General features: G+C 37.8%; 2 long non-coding RNA genes across 2 annotated transcripts; both read left to right on the forward strand.

Moving 5' to 3' along the window:
- The first annotated feature begins 12,005 nt into the window (after positions 1-12,005).
- On the forward strand, positions 12,006-13,042 carry LOC113274056. Its single transcript, XR_003322743.1, has 3 exons — positions 12,006-12,457; positions 12,657-12,770; positions 12,891-13,042. It is a non-coding gene; the product is annotated as an uncharacterized LOC113274056 (long non-coding RNA).
- Positions 13,043-13,568: 526 nt separating this feature from the next.
- Positions 13,569-15,690, forward strand: LOC113274055. The gene is made up of 3 exons (XR_003322742.1): positions 13,569-13,703; positions 15,046-15,239; positions 15,568-15,690. It is a non-coding gene; the product is annotated as an uncharacterized LOC113274055 (long non-coding RNA).
- Positions 15,691-16,545: the final 855 nt, after the last annotated feature.

The raw sequence follows: 16,545 nt of genomic DNA on the forward strand, positions 1-16,545 counted from the left end.
TTCTATCTCATTACCCGATTTCGTGATCGAATCCACTGCTAATCTCATGGAATGGTAATAGATAATCTCATTACTCCGATTTCATGATCGAATTTACGGCTGATCTCATGGAATGGTAATGGATAATAAAAATTACTTTGATTCTATGGTCGAATCCACAATCCCATGGGATGGTAATGCTCATTTTATTATTCTGAATTCATGGTCGAATCCACGGCTGATCCTATGGATTGATAATAAATAACCACTTACCCTTATTGCTCAGTTTCATGAATCATTCTCCACTGAATTTCATAAATTAATAATAAATACCCAATGTCCGGGCATCTGGACCATCACTGAGTAAGCCCCAAGAAAATGGTGCAAGTGTACTCGACAATGATGCACGACCGAGCACCCGAATGCACGAACGAGCATTCGAAAATATGGACAAACGAGGAATCCTACACAAAACAAGAAAGGGAAAATAATAATATTAAGAGGCGCTCATGGACCGGGCCCAACGGCCGGCCATGCCCTAGCCGTGGCCGGTCCCATACCTCTTCCATTATTTTTTCCTTATTTTTATTATTTTCATGAACTCATGAAAACTCCTTCATTCTAGCAACTTTCCTTGTTTGAGAAAAACTCACGTTTTTTCCATATTTTTATGGTTTCATGAGAAATAATAATATAAAATAGGGAAAGGTATCGCGGGACCGGGCAACCTAGCCGGCCGGCCATGCCTTGGCCGTGAGCGGTCCCACACCTTGCAATCCCTTATCTATCATAATTATTATTTCCCTAATCTCATGAAACTCCTCCGTTTCAACAAAACTCATGGTTTCTCCATAGTTTCACGGTTTCATGAGAGATAATAATATAAAATAGGGAAAGGTGTTGTGGGACGGGGCTACCTGGCCGGCCGGCCGGCAATGACCTAGCCGTAGCCGGTCCCACACCTTACAATTCATATTTCTCAAATATTTCTCAAACCATGAAAAAGCCAAAAAGTCAAATGGTCACATGACCGACTAGGCTATTCACGAAAAATACTAAAATATCATTATTTTAATATTCTCAAAAATTGATGAAACGAGCAAAGTTCTACTTTGCCAATTCGATCAAAATCAAGAATTTCAGTCAAAGATCAAACTCTTCTGAAAATCCAAGATATTGCTCAAACGCACACCATAAAATACCGAAACTCTCAGGACTGAGACACGGACATTGTGGTGACACGGGCATGCTCCCTTGACCGACCGAGGGAGTCCCTAAGGCTTGTAAGGAGCCGGTCCCACACGTTTTCACGATTTTGACCTAATTTGCGCAATTGCTCATATTGGGTCCAAACTCTTTCCAATCAACTTGGAGTTTGCTCAAACGGCCATCAGCTGGTCCCACGACCGCCAAGGGCCGGTCTCATGCCCTCTTGGTCGATCCCTCACTTTTCCATAATTAGGTTTTATCAATTGAGCACTATTTCAATAAATGATGAAACCGACATTTAATCATCATTATTTTACCAACCGGACAACTAAGGACCCTGGTGCACGCTCACTCGAGCACTTTGGAGCCACATGGACGTCCATCATCCCATGTGGTCGGTCCCTCCATCCCTCAAGACCTATTTTCAGCAATTCATGAATTGACGAACAATTGATCATAAATTAGGGTTTCGAATAAACGCTCCACAAATCATCATTCCGAGCAAGTTCAAACACTAATAAATTTATGATTCATTCAGCAATCAACATCTGGATTAATCATATAATATTTGGTAGTCTATCAATATTTTAATTAATATTTTATTGGGTCACGTTACCAATAAATACTCCGTCGAATTGAGCAACACTTGCTCGAATATTGATCCAACTATCAATATTCAATAATTCGTCGAATCGAGCAATCCTTGCTCAGTTTCTCGAATTTAATAGTATTTGCTCAGACGAGCAATATCAACATAAGAATACGCATGTTCAATCCATAAATCACTGAGCATTCTTCACTCATGCTCAGTTCAACAAAACTTAGACTCATTGTCTAATCAGTCAACAACTGACTAATTAATACTTTACAAATCATGAGACATCAATCACGTCACATGGGGGATAAAAATTAGGGTTTTGGTCTGGCGGCCTACGACACATGGATTCATCCACGATGAGAAATATGAGTAAGTCGTGCAAACGGTTGAAGGAGTTAACAAAGTAGTGGGTGGACGGTTAACCAAGTCTCCGCACGACCTGGAACTGGTTTCACCATGATTTCTCACTTTCCCACTCTTTCTCTCAAGAAACCGTCACACTTACAGGGATCAAGGTGTTTACTATTCTGACAATATAAATAAGTCTTTGAATCCATGATTGAAAAGAACAACATTTCGTCTACACAGAATTTCTCGAACAATTACTCTCAAGAATTCATCAATCAACCATAACTTATTCGAACTCATCAGTTCACAGAAAATTTGCAGAAACCTTCAACACATCCACAATCCTTGATCATCATTGATCCCACACAATTCTCAGCTTCCCTCCTACAGATCAATGATAGGTGTCTAAAACACCTTAATATTTATCTATTGTTTATGCTTTCTTTGCTAAGTTTTCTTGTAAATTATGTATCTTATGTTTGTTTTTGAGTATTTAGGTACTTTGGAGTCATTTGGAATAAAAGAAGAGGAAACGTCGCTTAAAGTATAAATGCTATTCGATGCGGATTATTTATTATTATTTGCTTTTATTTCTTCATCTTTGTCTGAAAAGTATGTCGGCTTTAGTGATGCAAATTATCTGTCTGAAAAGCACGACAACTTTAATGATGAATTGAAATTGAAGAGAAGAAGTCAATGTGAGAAATAAGTAAGAGACGACCACTGTTGGTGGAAGAATTCGAGGAAGAAGAAAGCACTCAATTGGAGAAAAAAGGGCGGAAAGGTCTTCTCATAGGGGATACTGTCTGCAGTCATACGAGCGTTAAGGAAGCCTTGTATATTCTGGTGGCCTTATTTGTTTGTTGGGTGCCTATAGCACTTCCTATCGTTACTCAGCCCTAAAATTCAGAAGGGAATTGATTTTTCAATCATTTTCATCTAGTATTCAGAAAAGAGAAACGAAATGGTGGCTCAGAGAGGTTGTTGTTGTAGAAGTGAAACTAGGGATGTTTTTGCTGCTGGTGGAAGAAATTTATAGGTTGGAAATGATTTCATCGATAGAGAGGAAGAAGATGATGCTGCTAGTGAAGCAAGAAGAGAAATTAGGGTTTGAAGAGATTTGGGTTTCTGAAGTTGAATCTGGGTTTTATTCTGAATCTGAGAAAATGGGTTTTCTCTGAACTGAGATTTGAACGTGTATGAATGATTGTGACTGAAACAGAGAATGGTGGAATCAAGCTTCAGGTGGCACTAAGAATAAGTTTGTTTCTGAATCTGAGATGAGACACAGTTGATGCAAGAATCAGAGCAAGTGTAGCTAAAACTGCAGAAGTAAAGATGGGTTTTGTTTGAATTGGCTTTTGGGTTGTTCAAATCGAGGAATTAGAACAAATTTAGAATGGTATGAGCTGAATTAGGGTTTTACAGGAATTTGTGTAAGCTGGATGGGTAATGAACTGATGTTGTTAATGGAGAAGTGGTGGTTTTACAATGGTTCTGGTTGAGTCTGAGAAGAAACTGATATGGTGGTGGTTGTTGCAGGCAAATTACAGGGGAAGTTTAGGGCCTGAATTGGGGATATTGAGACTGAGACAGAGAAGGATATGACTGACTGAATGGCTCTAATAAAGAAGTTGCAATGAGTGAGATGTGAGTATTGCAAGTCTTTGAGTTAGCAGCTGCGATTGGGATGAACTACAGGTGTTCTAATTGGTGCTATGTTGCAATGGCTGGGCGAGGTGTTGGAAGTTGAGTGATGTGGCTGTGACCTGAGGAGCTGCAATGTAGTTAAAGATTATGATGCAGCTGTGTAGTGGTAATGAAAGTTAAGTATTGAAGGTGTTAATGGCTTGTATTGCATTTGCAGAGGAGGAAACTGCCGGAGATTGTCATGGATGATGTAGATTAAATTGCAAGTTGTTGTGTTATGGCATCTGGTAGTAATGATGATCCTATTTTCAGGTTTGCAATGAAACTGTTCCGAAATTGCAGGTGCAGTTCAGATGGAACTGAGATAGCCAATAGCAGATGGAGTCTAAGATGGTGGCATGGAGTCTGTGAATGAGAAGCTACAGAATGAGCTTGGATGATGATTCTGCAGATGAAATAGCTTGTTGGTGCTGGTTCAAAGGGATTGCAGGCCATTGCAGGTTTGAAATTAAGATGGATATGAAAAATCGGAGAAGAAATCTCGGAGCTGTTGCTGCTTGAGTGCCTGGTATAGGAAGGTTTAGTTGATGGCAGTAGACTGGTGGTAGTCTGATGGGTTTGAGTGATAGAATGAAGCTGCAATGGGGTTGAAATTCGAAGTGGTTTTGATTCCATTGATGCTGTAAAGAGAGGAAGGGAGCATCAGAATTAGCCATGACGAATGAATGACGAATGTGCAAATGCAGTTGTAAGCAAGGGTTGCAGTTTGTGTTGGTGATTAAGCCATGGACTAAAGCAGTGATATATTGCAGTGAAGTTGAAGCTACAGATGGTGTTAATGGTGGTCTCTGGTGAAGACTTAGGGTGCAGAAGAGTCAAGAAGAAAGATAAGCTGAGATGATTGAGTTGCAGTTGGAGCTAGTGGTTGCAGCTCAGATGGTACTGGTGACAAAGTGCAGGGAATTGTGCTGCCACTCAAAGTGCAGATGAAATAGCAGAGAATTGAAGCTGGGGAAATGAATGAATGGGTGAAATTGTGATACAGAGAAGAAAAAGTGATGCAGTCGATGAAGTTTGAAGCTGAGAAGAATAACTCAATTTCAGGGGTTGTGTTGATTGAATTTAAGTTTGCAGAAGTTAGTTGTTGCTGCCATGGGGGAATCTGTGTGGAGCTATGGGCAGAGATTACAAGGAGTAGTTGCAGCTGTGTTTGCAGGTGGACTGATTGCTTGACTGAAGTGCAGTTGGAGTGATGCTGTAATGGGAACTGTGGATGCAGGGTTGCAACTCAAGGGAACAACCATCATGGCTGGATGCACAATGATGGTGCAACACAAGCTCTGGCCAGTGCAAATGACTTATGCCATGGAAATTAAACCAAGTCATCCCAGTTAGCTCACTTGAATAGCTGACTTGGGTCTGACTCATGATCTGACTGAGTCAAGTTTACTGACTCGGTGCTTGACCCGAGTTAACTCAGTTGACTCGTTGACCGGACGGACTTTGCCGACCATCTGAGATACTTTTTCCGGTTACTTTTCCGGCCAATTTACCAGTTTTCTGGCGACATCCTTTGGAACGTATTTTCTACATGGGTTCTTCTCAATAATGGGCTTGTTGGACCACTTGGACTTTGGGCTTTGAAGACCTATACTTGGAAAGATGAAAAGTTACAAAAGGAGAGTTTTCTACAACTTTGGTTATCACGTATTATTCTACTTCTACTCTGAGCTTTGGAGATAACGGCGACTAGGGTTTGCTTTGGTTATTTTTCATCTTCTTTACTTTAATATTATGATGATGATGAACTCCATTAATATGAGTAGCTAAATACAATTATTGGTTATGGGATAAAGTTGATTTCTTCTAATATGATTCATATTAATATGGTTTTTATTATCATATGATTTGAATGATAGTTTGGTTGAGACCGGAATCAATTGGATTTGTTTTCATCTCTATAGCTATATTAGAGTTTTCAATACGTAAAAGTTGTTATCTCTAGTTTCTAGTAGCATCTTGTGGTTATTACTTGTAGTGATACATCTTTTTAATTGCATATGAATCATAACCTTTGTTAAAACGAATTAGTGCTTTTACACGTTTGTTTGCATTGATTAGTCTTATTTCATAGAATTTAGTGCACTTAGGGAGTTAAACTTAATTGTTCTTTTGCACGTTAGGTTGCTTTCTAGGTAGATTTCACAATAGCATCTTTTAATGTTGTTTGTGGTAAAATCGGGGAATAAATGGGTTATACTTGCGATCAAGATATCCTAAGACTTTTGATAATTGCGAGATTAAAATATCAATTCTAGTCATTGATGAAAATACATGTTTCTGAATGATACTATCATGTAACCAATATCCTCTCTCTATTGATTATTCCAATTATTTGATTTGATTTGCTTTATTTTATTTTATTATTTTGTTAAAACAACAAAAATCCCCCCTTGGTTACCTTAGAAACTGAAAATCGCATAACAACAATTGCTTCTCTGTGGATACGAACTCTTTCTTATCACTTACTATATTTATATCTAGTTGAGTGAGAAAGTGAATTATTTTTTACTGGCTGACAACCGATCAAATTTTGGCGCCGCTGCCGGGGAGGCATACGGCTAGTTATTAAGTTATTAGTTTCTTATCATCATTTTTGCTTTCATATTTGCTTTTTGTTTCTTGTCTCTTGTTCTCACTTGTTTTTGAGAATTGTTTTTTTCAGGTACTAATCCCTGGCTCCCAAAAATTGGAACAATCCAAGGTGCGGGATAACTACTCGTGAAGTAACAATACTTCAAGCAAGAATTGACGAGATGGAAGAACAAGAGTTGGAAGTAGAAGAAGAGACTTTCCAGCAAGAAGAAGAAGTTATAGAACAAGAGGTTCCGGTTGAACAAGAACCACCTTTTGAAGAAGAAGAAGAAGAAGAAGCAATGGGTGATGCAAATCGTACACTCAAGGACTTGGCTTATCACAAGCTGGATACACAATAATGGTGTATTCAAACAAAATCTACTTTCGATATCAAGCCGGGGTTGCTTAGAGAATTACCAAAGTTCCATGCCATGGTGAATGAAGACCCAAAAAAGCATCTTATGGACTTCCACACCATTGTCATGGCCATGCTTCCAACGGAGACTGATGCAGATGGTGCAATGTTGAAAGTTTTTCGATTCTCTTTGATGGATAGTGCTAAGGATTGGTTGTATTATTTGCCTCCCGGAAGTGTCACAACAAGGAATGGGTTGAAGAAACTCTTTTTAGAGAGATATTTTCCTGCATCAAAGCTACTCAAATTCGCAAGGAGATTTTCCCTTCGTCAACAAATGGGTAACATGACAGCAATGATGCAACAAGTTACGGCCGCGGTTATACCAAGTTCTCCTCAAGGGTATGAAGACGCCAATGAACAAGCTAATGCGGTCTTTCCAAATCAGCAAAGATGGTATGATCCCTATTCCAACACTTACAATCTGGGATGGAGAGATCACCCCAATTTTAGCTATGCAAACAAGCAAGGAGCGGTTCAACAACCCAATTTCAACCATTCTAGTGGATTTCAACCTCATCAACAAAAATTCCATCCGCGACAACAATTTCATCAACCACAACCACAACAACAACCTCAAAATCAGGGGTCAAGTATGGAAGAGTTGCTGAAATCTTTTATGCAAAGAACGGAGAGCACGGTTAAGGATTTGCAAACTCAAGTTGGTTCCATGGCTATTGAGTTGAACCAATTGAAGGCACAAAATGGTGGGAAAATCCATTCTCAACCTATTAACCCAAAAGGGGATGTGAATGCTATTACGTTGAGAAGTGGTACACAACTTGTGCAACCCGAAGTTACTGATTGGGGAAAGGTGGAAACACCAAAGGAACTTGTCTTGGAGGAGAAGAATGAGGATTCTCCCCAAACTACCGAGGTACCTATTTCTAACTCTAAAACTCCGGGTTCTACTTATGTTCCTCCTTTACCTTTTCCTCGTAGATTTGCAAATTCCAAGATGGTAGAACTAGAAAAGGAGATTTTAGACGTTCTCAAGAATATTCATGTGAACATACCACTCATAGCAATCAAGCAAGTTCCCAAATATGCCAAGGTGTTGAAGGACTTGTGTACCAACAAGCAAAGGATCAAGGGTAATGAAGTGTTAAGTGTGGGGGAGAGTGCTTCGACACTCTTAAAACACAAACTCCCACTAATGCAAGGATCCTGGTAGCTTTGACATTCCCGTCAAATTGGTAACACTACATTTAACAAAGCTATGTTGGATTTAGGTGCATCCGTAATGTTATGCCTGCATCCATATGTATAATTCACTTGTTAGGTCCTCTTAAAAAGCTGGAATTGTGTTGCAATTAGCCGATCGCTCTAATTTACCCAATGGGTATTGTTGAGGATGTTCTTGTGCAGGTTAATCAACTAGTTCCATTGACTTTTGCGTGTTAGAGATGAATGAAGGTTCACGGACTCGTCTCTTCCATTGCTACTTGGGCGTCCCTTCATGAAAACGCGAAAACCATTATTGATGTGGACAAGGGAACGTTGACTGGAGTTTGATGGAGAAATAATACGTTTCAATATTTCGAGACGATGAGATATCCTAGTGATGTCCACTCTTGTTTCTCCATTGATGTTATGGATACATTGGCACAACAAGTGTTCGAATTGAATGGTGATGATGCCTTGGAAACCGTTTTAACTACATCCATGGATAATGGTGTAGAGTGTGGTAATGAAGTCAAGGAAGCCCTTGGTGATCTTAATTCACTACAAGGATGCCCGGAAACTCATAATATCTCTTTTATTTCTTTACCATGCAGTGATGAAAACTTTTACCTTCTATTGTTAAATCTCCAAAATTAGAATTGAAACCTCTCCAAGTCACTTAAAGTACTTGTACTTGGGTGACAAGGAAGAGTTACCTGTGATTGTTTCTAACGAGCTTAGTGAATTACAGGAGCAAAAACTTCTAAGGGTGCTAAGGAAGTACAAGACGGCCATGGATGGACAATGCTGATATCAAGGGTATAAGCCCTGCCGTTTGTATGCACAAGATCGTTTGGAGGACGATGCAAAGCCTACAAGGGAAGCGCAACGTCGTTTGAATCCTCCCATGATGGAAGTTGTGAAAAAGGAGATACTCAAGCTTTTGGAAGTGGGTGTTATCTACCCCATATCCGATAAAGTGGGTGAGCCCGGTGCAAGTGGTACCAAAGAAATCAGGTGTGACGGTGGTGGAGAATGATAAGAATGAACTTGTCCCAACTCGTGTGCAAACCGGTTGGAGGTTTGTATTGATTATAGAAAATTGAATGCCACTAGGAAAGATCATTTTCCATTACCTTTTATTGATCAAATGCTTGAACGTTTAGCTGGACACTCTTACTATTGCTTCCTTGATGGCTATTCAGGTTATAATCAGATTGTGATAGCACCGGAGGATCAAGAGAAAACTACTTTCACTTGTCCTTTCGGTATTTTGCTTATAGAAGGATGCCTTTTGGCTTGTGCAATGCTCCAGCTACCTTTCAAAGGTGTATGGTAAGTTTTTTCAGAATATGTTGAAAACATAATCGAAGTGTTCATGGACGACTTTAGTGTCTTTGGTGATTCATTTGACCTTTGCTTGAACAATTTGTCACTAATCCTTGAACGATGTGTTGAAACAAACTTGTGCTGAATTGGGAGAAGTGCCATTTATGGTAACTCATGGCATAGTTTTAGGCCATATAATATCTTCTAAAGGCTTGGAAGTTGATAAATCTAAGAGACCTTATTAGTATCTCTCTAACCCCCCCACTACGGTGAGCGATAGACGCTCTTTTCTTGGTCATGCAGGTTTTTATCGTAGATTTATCAAGGACTTTTCCAAGATAGCATCACCACTTTGAAATTTATTGCAAAAAGATGTGGTTTTTAACTTTGATGAAAAGTGTGTGGCGACATTCAATCGTTTGAAAGAACTTTTGATTTCATCCCCTATCATTAAACCACCGGATTGGAGCAAGCCTTTTGAGCTCATGTGTGATGCAAGTGACTATGCGGTTGGTGAGGTGCTTGGGAAACATGTGGGGAAGATGCCTCATGCTATTTATTATGCTTCTAGAACGTTAAATGAGGCCTAAGAAAACTATACAACCACTGAAAAAGAGTTGTTAGCCATTTTTTTTGCTTTGAAAAAGTTTCGCTCTTATCTAATTGGTACAAAAGTTGTTTTCTTTTCTGATCATGCAGCACTTAGGTACTTGCTAATGAAGAAAGAAGCAAAACCGAGGCTCATACGATGGATTCTACTCTTTCAAGAGTTCGATATTGAAATCAAAGACAAGAAAGAAATTGAGGACACCGTTGCGGATCACTTGAGCCGTCTTGCTGTAGACAAGGAAGCTATCACATTGCGTGAAAGTTTCCCGGATGAGCAACTATTCTCAATTGCCTTTGGGGAACCATGGTATGCTGACATTTTGAATTACTTGATGTCTAAAAAAATCCCAAAGAATTTGTCTCGTGCTGAGAGGGACAAACTTAAGAAGTTGGGAAACCAATACATATGGGATGATCCATACTTATGGAAACATTGTAGTGACCAAGTAATAATAAGGTGCGTTCCCGAATGTGAATTTAATTCTATCTTGTCCTTTTGTCACTCTTATGCTTGCGGAGGACATTTTGGGTGTAAAAGAACCGCTGACAAGGTACTTGAAAGCGGTTTCTATTGGCCAACCTTGTTTAAGGATGCATACATATTTTGTACAACTTGTGATAGGTGCCAAAGAACATGCAATCTAGGTGCTCGAAATCAAATGCCACAAACTTTTATTCAATTTATTGAAGTTTTTGATGTATGGGGTATTGATTTTATGGGTCCTTTTGTCAACTCTCATGGGAATTTTTACATCTTACTTGTTGTTGATTATGTCTCGAAATGGGTGGAAGCTAAGGCCACCTCAACTAATGATTCTAGAGTGGTTTCAGATTTTGTGCAAGCTAATATCTTTGCAAGGTTTGGAATTCCAAGAGCCATAATTAGCGATGGGGGTTCACACTTCAAAAACAGGTTCTTGCAAGGCTTGTTAAGGAAGTACAATGTGTCACATAGGATTGTAACACCTTACCATCCACAATGATGTATTTGAAAGCTCACGCATTTACAAGGAGAAAACTAAGGCATTTCATGATACTATGATTTCCAGAAAACAATTTTGTGTTGGGAAGAAAGTGCTTTTGTTTAATTCTCGCTTGCAATTATTTCCGGGTAAATTAAAGTCACGTTGGATTGGACCTTTTATTGTTACAAATGTGTTTTCTCATGGTGCATTAGAAATTCGTAGCATTGCTACAGGGAAAGAGTTTAAAGTGAATGGGCACCGGCTGAAACCATATTATGAGAACTTTACTTCCGAAGTTGTGGAAGGAGTGAACTTTGTGGAAGTACTCCCTCTGGAGGAGTCTTAGCAAACAAGGAGCAAGTCGGGCTGATGAATTTAAACCAAGAAATGGGAGGAAACCCACCGGTTTTGTATCTCGTACCTTTTACTTTTTTTTTCTTGTCTTGTTTTTTATTTGCTTCATTGTTATGATTTTTGATATCTTCTCATACATCATGATTAGGTATTTCCCACCTTAAATTTTACTTTGAATGACTAAATTTACATTGAGGACAATGTACGGTTTAAGTGTGGGGGAGTGTTTGTATAAAACTTTCTTTTTAGCTTGTTAGTTTTCCCTTTAGATATACCAAAAAAAATAAAAATAAATAAATAAAATAAACTCGAAAAAAAAGAGAGGATGATTCACTACTAAGTCTAGCAACTTGTGCTTTACACTAATGAAAACATAGGAGTTGAGGAACCCATTAGTAGAGTCTATTCATATGAAAACGAACAAATACTACACCATATCCTGTATTTTGCAACAATTCATTTTCGCGGATATGCAACGGATATAGACGTTGCATTATCTGAAACCTCTATATCCGTTGCAGAACCTTAAATACGTTGCACAAAATAGGTAATATTGGTTTATTACCTATTATGATATTTTTATAATGGAGCAACGTTTGTGAATCACATAAAAACGTTGTACATCGTGATATTTTTATAACATGGGATATTTTCATGGGATTTTTGATAATTATTTTCTTTTTAATTTTCTGATATATTAAATTTATTGCATTTAATCTCATAACTCGTGTTTTCTTCCGGAGAACAACCATTTGGTATGATTTCAACCGGAGAACCAAAAATCAAAACCCAGATATAACAGAAAACTCCTCAAATCAAATACTAATCCTAACCCCATCTCAAAATCAAATCCCATGTATCTTATCTAAAAGAGAACCCCTCTTTTGTAACCCTAGATTTAGTTTATTTGCTCCCAAAATCAATATCAAACCCTCATCTTATTTAAGCTCGGTCGTTTACTGTATGAGAGGGAGATTACTAATCCTGCATATCTAAACAACTCTCATCACTAAATCACGCATGATTTCAAACCTAATCATAACCGATCTAAGAATCAAAACCCATCTCAGAAACAGAACCATATTCCTTTAACATCCCCTAATTTTGTAACTCTTGATCTAGTTAATTTTTCTCTTCCAATCTAAGCAAACCTTCATCTCATATTTGATAGAGTTGAAGGGTACAAGAAGAAAACTTCAGGTATAAACCCTAATCTTTTTGCTTGGTTTTGTTTTTGTTATTATTGCTTGATTCTGTAAGGATTTGCAGTTTTTCTTTTTGTTTACTATATTTGATAGAGTTTTAAAGCATGGGTTTCTTTTGATTTCAGTTTTATGGTATTTTAAGTGTTGGTGAGTGGTGTTAATGGTGTGGGTGGTTCTGTTGGTGGTGGTAGCAGGTGTTGGTCGTGTGGTTAGTGCTACAGATTTTTGGGTTTAGTTGGTGGTGGTGGTGCATCATTTGTTCGATGTTTGTGATGAAACATCTGTTATGAAAATGGCCATGTGCTCAGGTTTGTGGATAACATAACCTGTGTAAAATTGTAGTTCTAGGATTTCCAGATCTTTGGTTTTTTTTTTCTCCATTATTTCAATGTAATATTCTGATAAGTTGTACTGTATTACAACTGAAGTATCCTTCCCATCCTTCTCGTGGTATCCCAAGTGCTATTAGTCGCCTATCTACCTTGCTGAAAGAGCCGTCAGCCGTGTCTTAATTTGTGCAAGCCTATGGAGTGAAGCTGCTAAATACCAATGATTTCCCCAACAACCTCATAGAAATATGTCCAGGTGACCTTGTGTATGTTAATTTGTGATGCATATATTCATTGTTTTGCAAACCAATTGGCTCAGGGATGGAGCTATGCCAACATTGACCACTGATGCATTTGAATAAATTTTTCGTAAAGCCATGTATTACATAGTACATCTAACTATCTCACTAACCCTTCAGATTATTCTAAAGTGTGTGTATTCACTTGTGTTTCATCCTAATTTAGCAATAGACTTGGTTAATGTGTTTATTGCATCTAAAGGAATGTATTACAGCAAGGCCTTAAAGTTGCAAGCATTTCTTAATATGGCTCAAGATGAAGGGTAGCTGTTGTAACCAAAAGTTTGATCAACTCAATTTTTAATGATAAATTAGGTTTTAGTACTTAACCTAGACTTGCCAATTATATTTGTTATCAGTTGGGATGGTCTTACTTTTTTTTTTCATTGTTAACATGTAATACCAGACACGCTACAGCTCACATTTGTGTACAATGCCATTGTTTGATTTCTCTTAACGTTGTCATTGCAGGAAAACATTGAATGAAACTTCTCATGGCTCTCGTGAGATGATGTCAAATTGGTCTGCATAAGCAGTTAGCAGTGGAAACATGTTTCCGGTTAGCAATGAAGTTCGTGGGCGTCAACAGCCAGAAGACTTTATTTCAAGATAGGTATACAAATTTTATTTTTATTTTCCAGTTTTCACATAGGAATGATCAAGCATCGATAGGTTTAAAGTTTGTTCTTAATTGTTCATTTTATTTCCCTATCTTGAGAAATTTTTTGGTAGCTTCCAGCTTAGAGTTGATATGTGGTTTCAAGTAGTGGAAATGAATCAAGGTAAGTACATTATCTGTATGCTTCCCCAAGGCACCTACTTCAAAGAGAAGTAAATTGGTTCTGTTCCATATGCCGGTGTCAAAGTTATTAGAATTGTGGAAATTGAGGTTGTGATGTGGGTCTAGTAGGTTTTGAATCACTAGGTTATCCCACCCTTTCTTGTTGTAGGATAATAATTGGCGCTTAAGCTTTTCATGGTGTCAGTATATGAACATGTCACAGAAACGGTTGAGTTAATAAAGATTATCCATGTTTGGCTTACAGAAGCATATTCACCATCTCAAGTATAACAAACCTAGTATGTGCTTGGGTCAGAGGTAAAACTTATTTATAAACGCACATATGAATATATGATTAGCTGTCTTAATTAGTTAAGAAAATTAACTTCGGTCGGTTGAATCTGGTAGAGGGGATATATAGCATGAAAGTTTGATATCTTGTCTTGGAACTACATTAGTTTTTTATTTTGCACTATGTTTTCCAATCTTGTTTTCGTTCTGCACTATGTTTTTTCGTGCACAAGACATAGATTTGATGATAAGGTAATTCTTTTATTAGCTATTCAGAATTATGGATAATGTTAGTGAGTATCTACATGGTTTGATAAAAAGTAAAATACATATCTTCAAAGTCTATTTAGTACCATGTCTCTGACCAAGGATGATTCGAAAGTGGAAATGTTTGTAAGAAACTAGTAGTGGTAGAATTTATAGTAACTTGGTGTTGATTCCTACGTCCTGATTCATTCAATCTATCGAAAACAAGAGGGACATATGTTTGGGTATTTACATAAGGTTGAAAGAGTTGATCTATAGAAGGTTGAATAAATATACAATGCAGTGCTTACTATTGAGTGACTATGAATGGCATTGAGCTTTTGCCCTAGAAAGTTACTCGAGGTGGTATATTTTTCTATAAAGTTTGCAAAAAAAAAAAAATTGTGACTGCTTTGCCGTTTTAATCTAAAATTTCATTGTGGGAGATCCTATTTATTAATATATGTTACTGAAATGCATGTATAACTATAACTTTTGTGTGTATCCGCTGAAATCTTTGGGAATTGAACAAGTATTCTGTTTCCACTCGTGACTTATGTTGAATTAGGTTTTCAGCTGAAATGTTTACTATAGCTTCGGGATTTATGAGATCATTTGGTTCTTCCTTATTATGCAGCCTTGGCCTATCTGTACTCCAAACACCCGTTGCATTAGAATTGCCGCTGATACACCTATTCTAATTGGGCAGTTCAACTTATCTCTTGCTTGCTCATGCCCTATTGTAAGATTGTTTGAAGCTGGTAATATCAAGGATGGATTGGTTCATTACATCTTTCCTCTCGTTGTGCCATGTGCAGAAAAAGAATCGAGGTACCTTGTTTGCTAATTCGATATCCATGCACCTGTGTACCGTCTGTGTTCGTTGTCCCTAGAAAATGATACTTAAAATGCAGATACAATAACGAAGAATAGAAAAACTATCATTTCATAGGCGAGCACTTTATCTTCATGAACATTATTGATTTCATTGTGTGATTAATATCAGAGAGCAATATTTTTGTTAGGCTGTTGTAAGGACCCTTTGTTCGGTTGTATGCACAATGGTCATTTTGGTGCAATTATGTACAAATATAATTATGTTTATGTAACTGGAAAGAAACAATGTTGCAACGACTAATTATTTGGTTGCATACATCAGGTGCGGATATACATTTTTTAGATGCAGGTGGCACTAAGAATATAGACGTTGGGTTACAATTCGTTGCTCTAAATTAACGTTGCACAAATTAATGTATCTGTCGCTCAAATTAATGAATCTGTTGCACTAATCATAAAATAAAACGTTGCACACCATATTAAGCAGATAATAAGCGTTGCTGTAACTAATTTGTGCAACGGTTTTATACGTTGCAAGAAAAATTTGCTACGCCATATTAGCAACGGATATTGGAGTTGCTTAAATTCATTGCAAACGCGTATATCCGTTCCAAATTGGCTGTGTTGGTGTAGTGAAAATATAAGAATAAATAACATGTTAGTTGTCACCATATCTCGGAATCGTCACCATATCATGTTCTAATTTTTATTTTTCCATATTTATCTATCGTCTTTCTAAGTGAATTGGTGGAGCACGAACATCGAATTGTTGTCACTGCTGGGATGAAATAGAGTGATTGAGTTACTACAAAAAACAAAAAAACAAAAAAGACCAGACCAATTTGACCAACCGGTATATTTATGAAAAAAAATTGACACTTTGATAGCAATATGTGTGTGTTCTCCCTGTCGCTGTCGCCTAAACAAGTGTGGAATGCAGTATCCAAGGGAATTACCATGTAATCTGCTGACAAGAATCATGCGCTTGGGTCCAAAAGATCTAATCATGTTGTCGAAAAAAATAATATTATTATTGTGTTGAATAAAATCGATCACTGGTTCCCTTGCATATGCCGGTGAATTGATCTAGAATTAAATTTGTCGACCGCTGATTCTCTTGTATATGCCAGCTGAGTTGATATTAGAATTCAGACCAGTAGCTCAATCCAATAGGATTTTTAGGTTTTTTTTTGGCAGTGACCGTCAGACAGATATGGGAAACACCATTCACCTTAGTCAACAGTCCGCCACCATCTACTTTCTATGTCCATTTTCTTAATCTTTCCATGTGATTGTGGTT

This window comes from Papaver somniferum, chromosome 4, assembly GCF_003573695.1.
Source record: "Papaver somniferum cultivar HN1 chromosome 4, ASM357369v1, whole genome shotgun sequence".
NCBI lineage: Eukaryota > Viridiplantae > Streptophyta > Magnoliopsida > Ranunculales > Papaveraceae > Papaver > Papaver somniferum.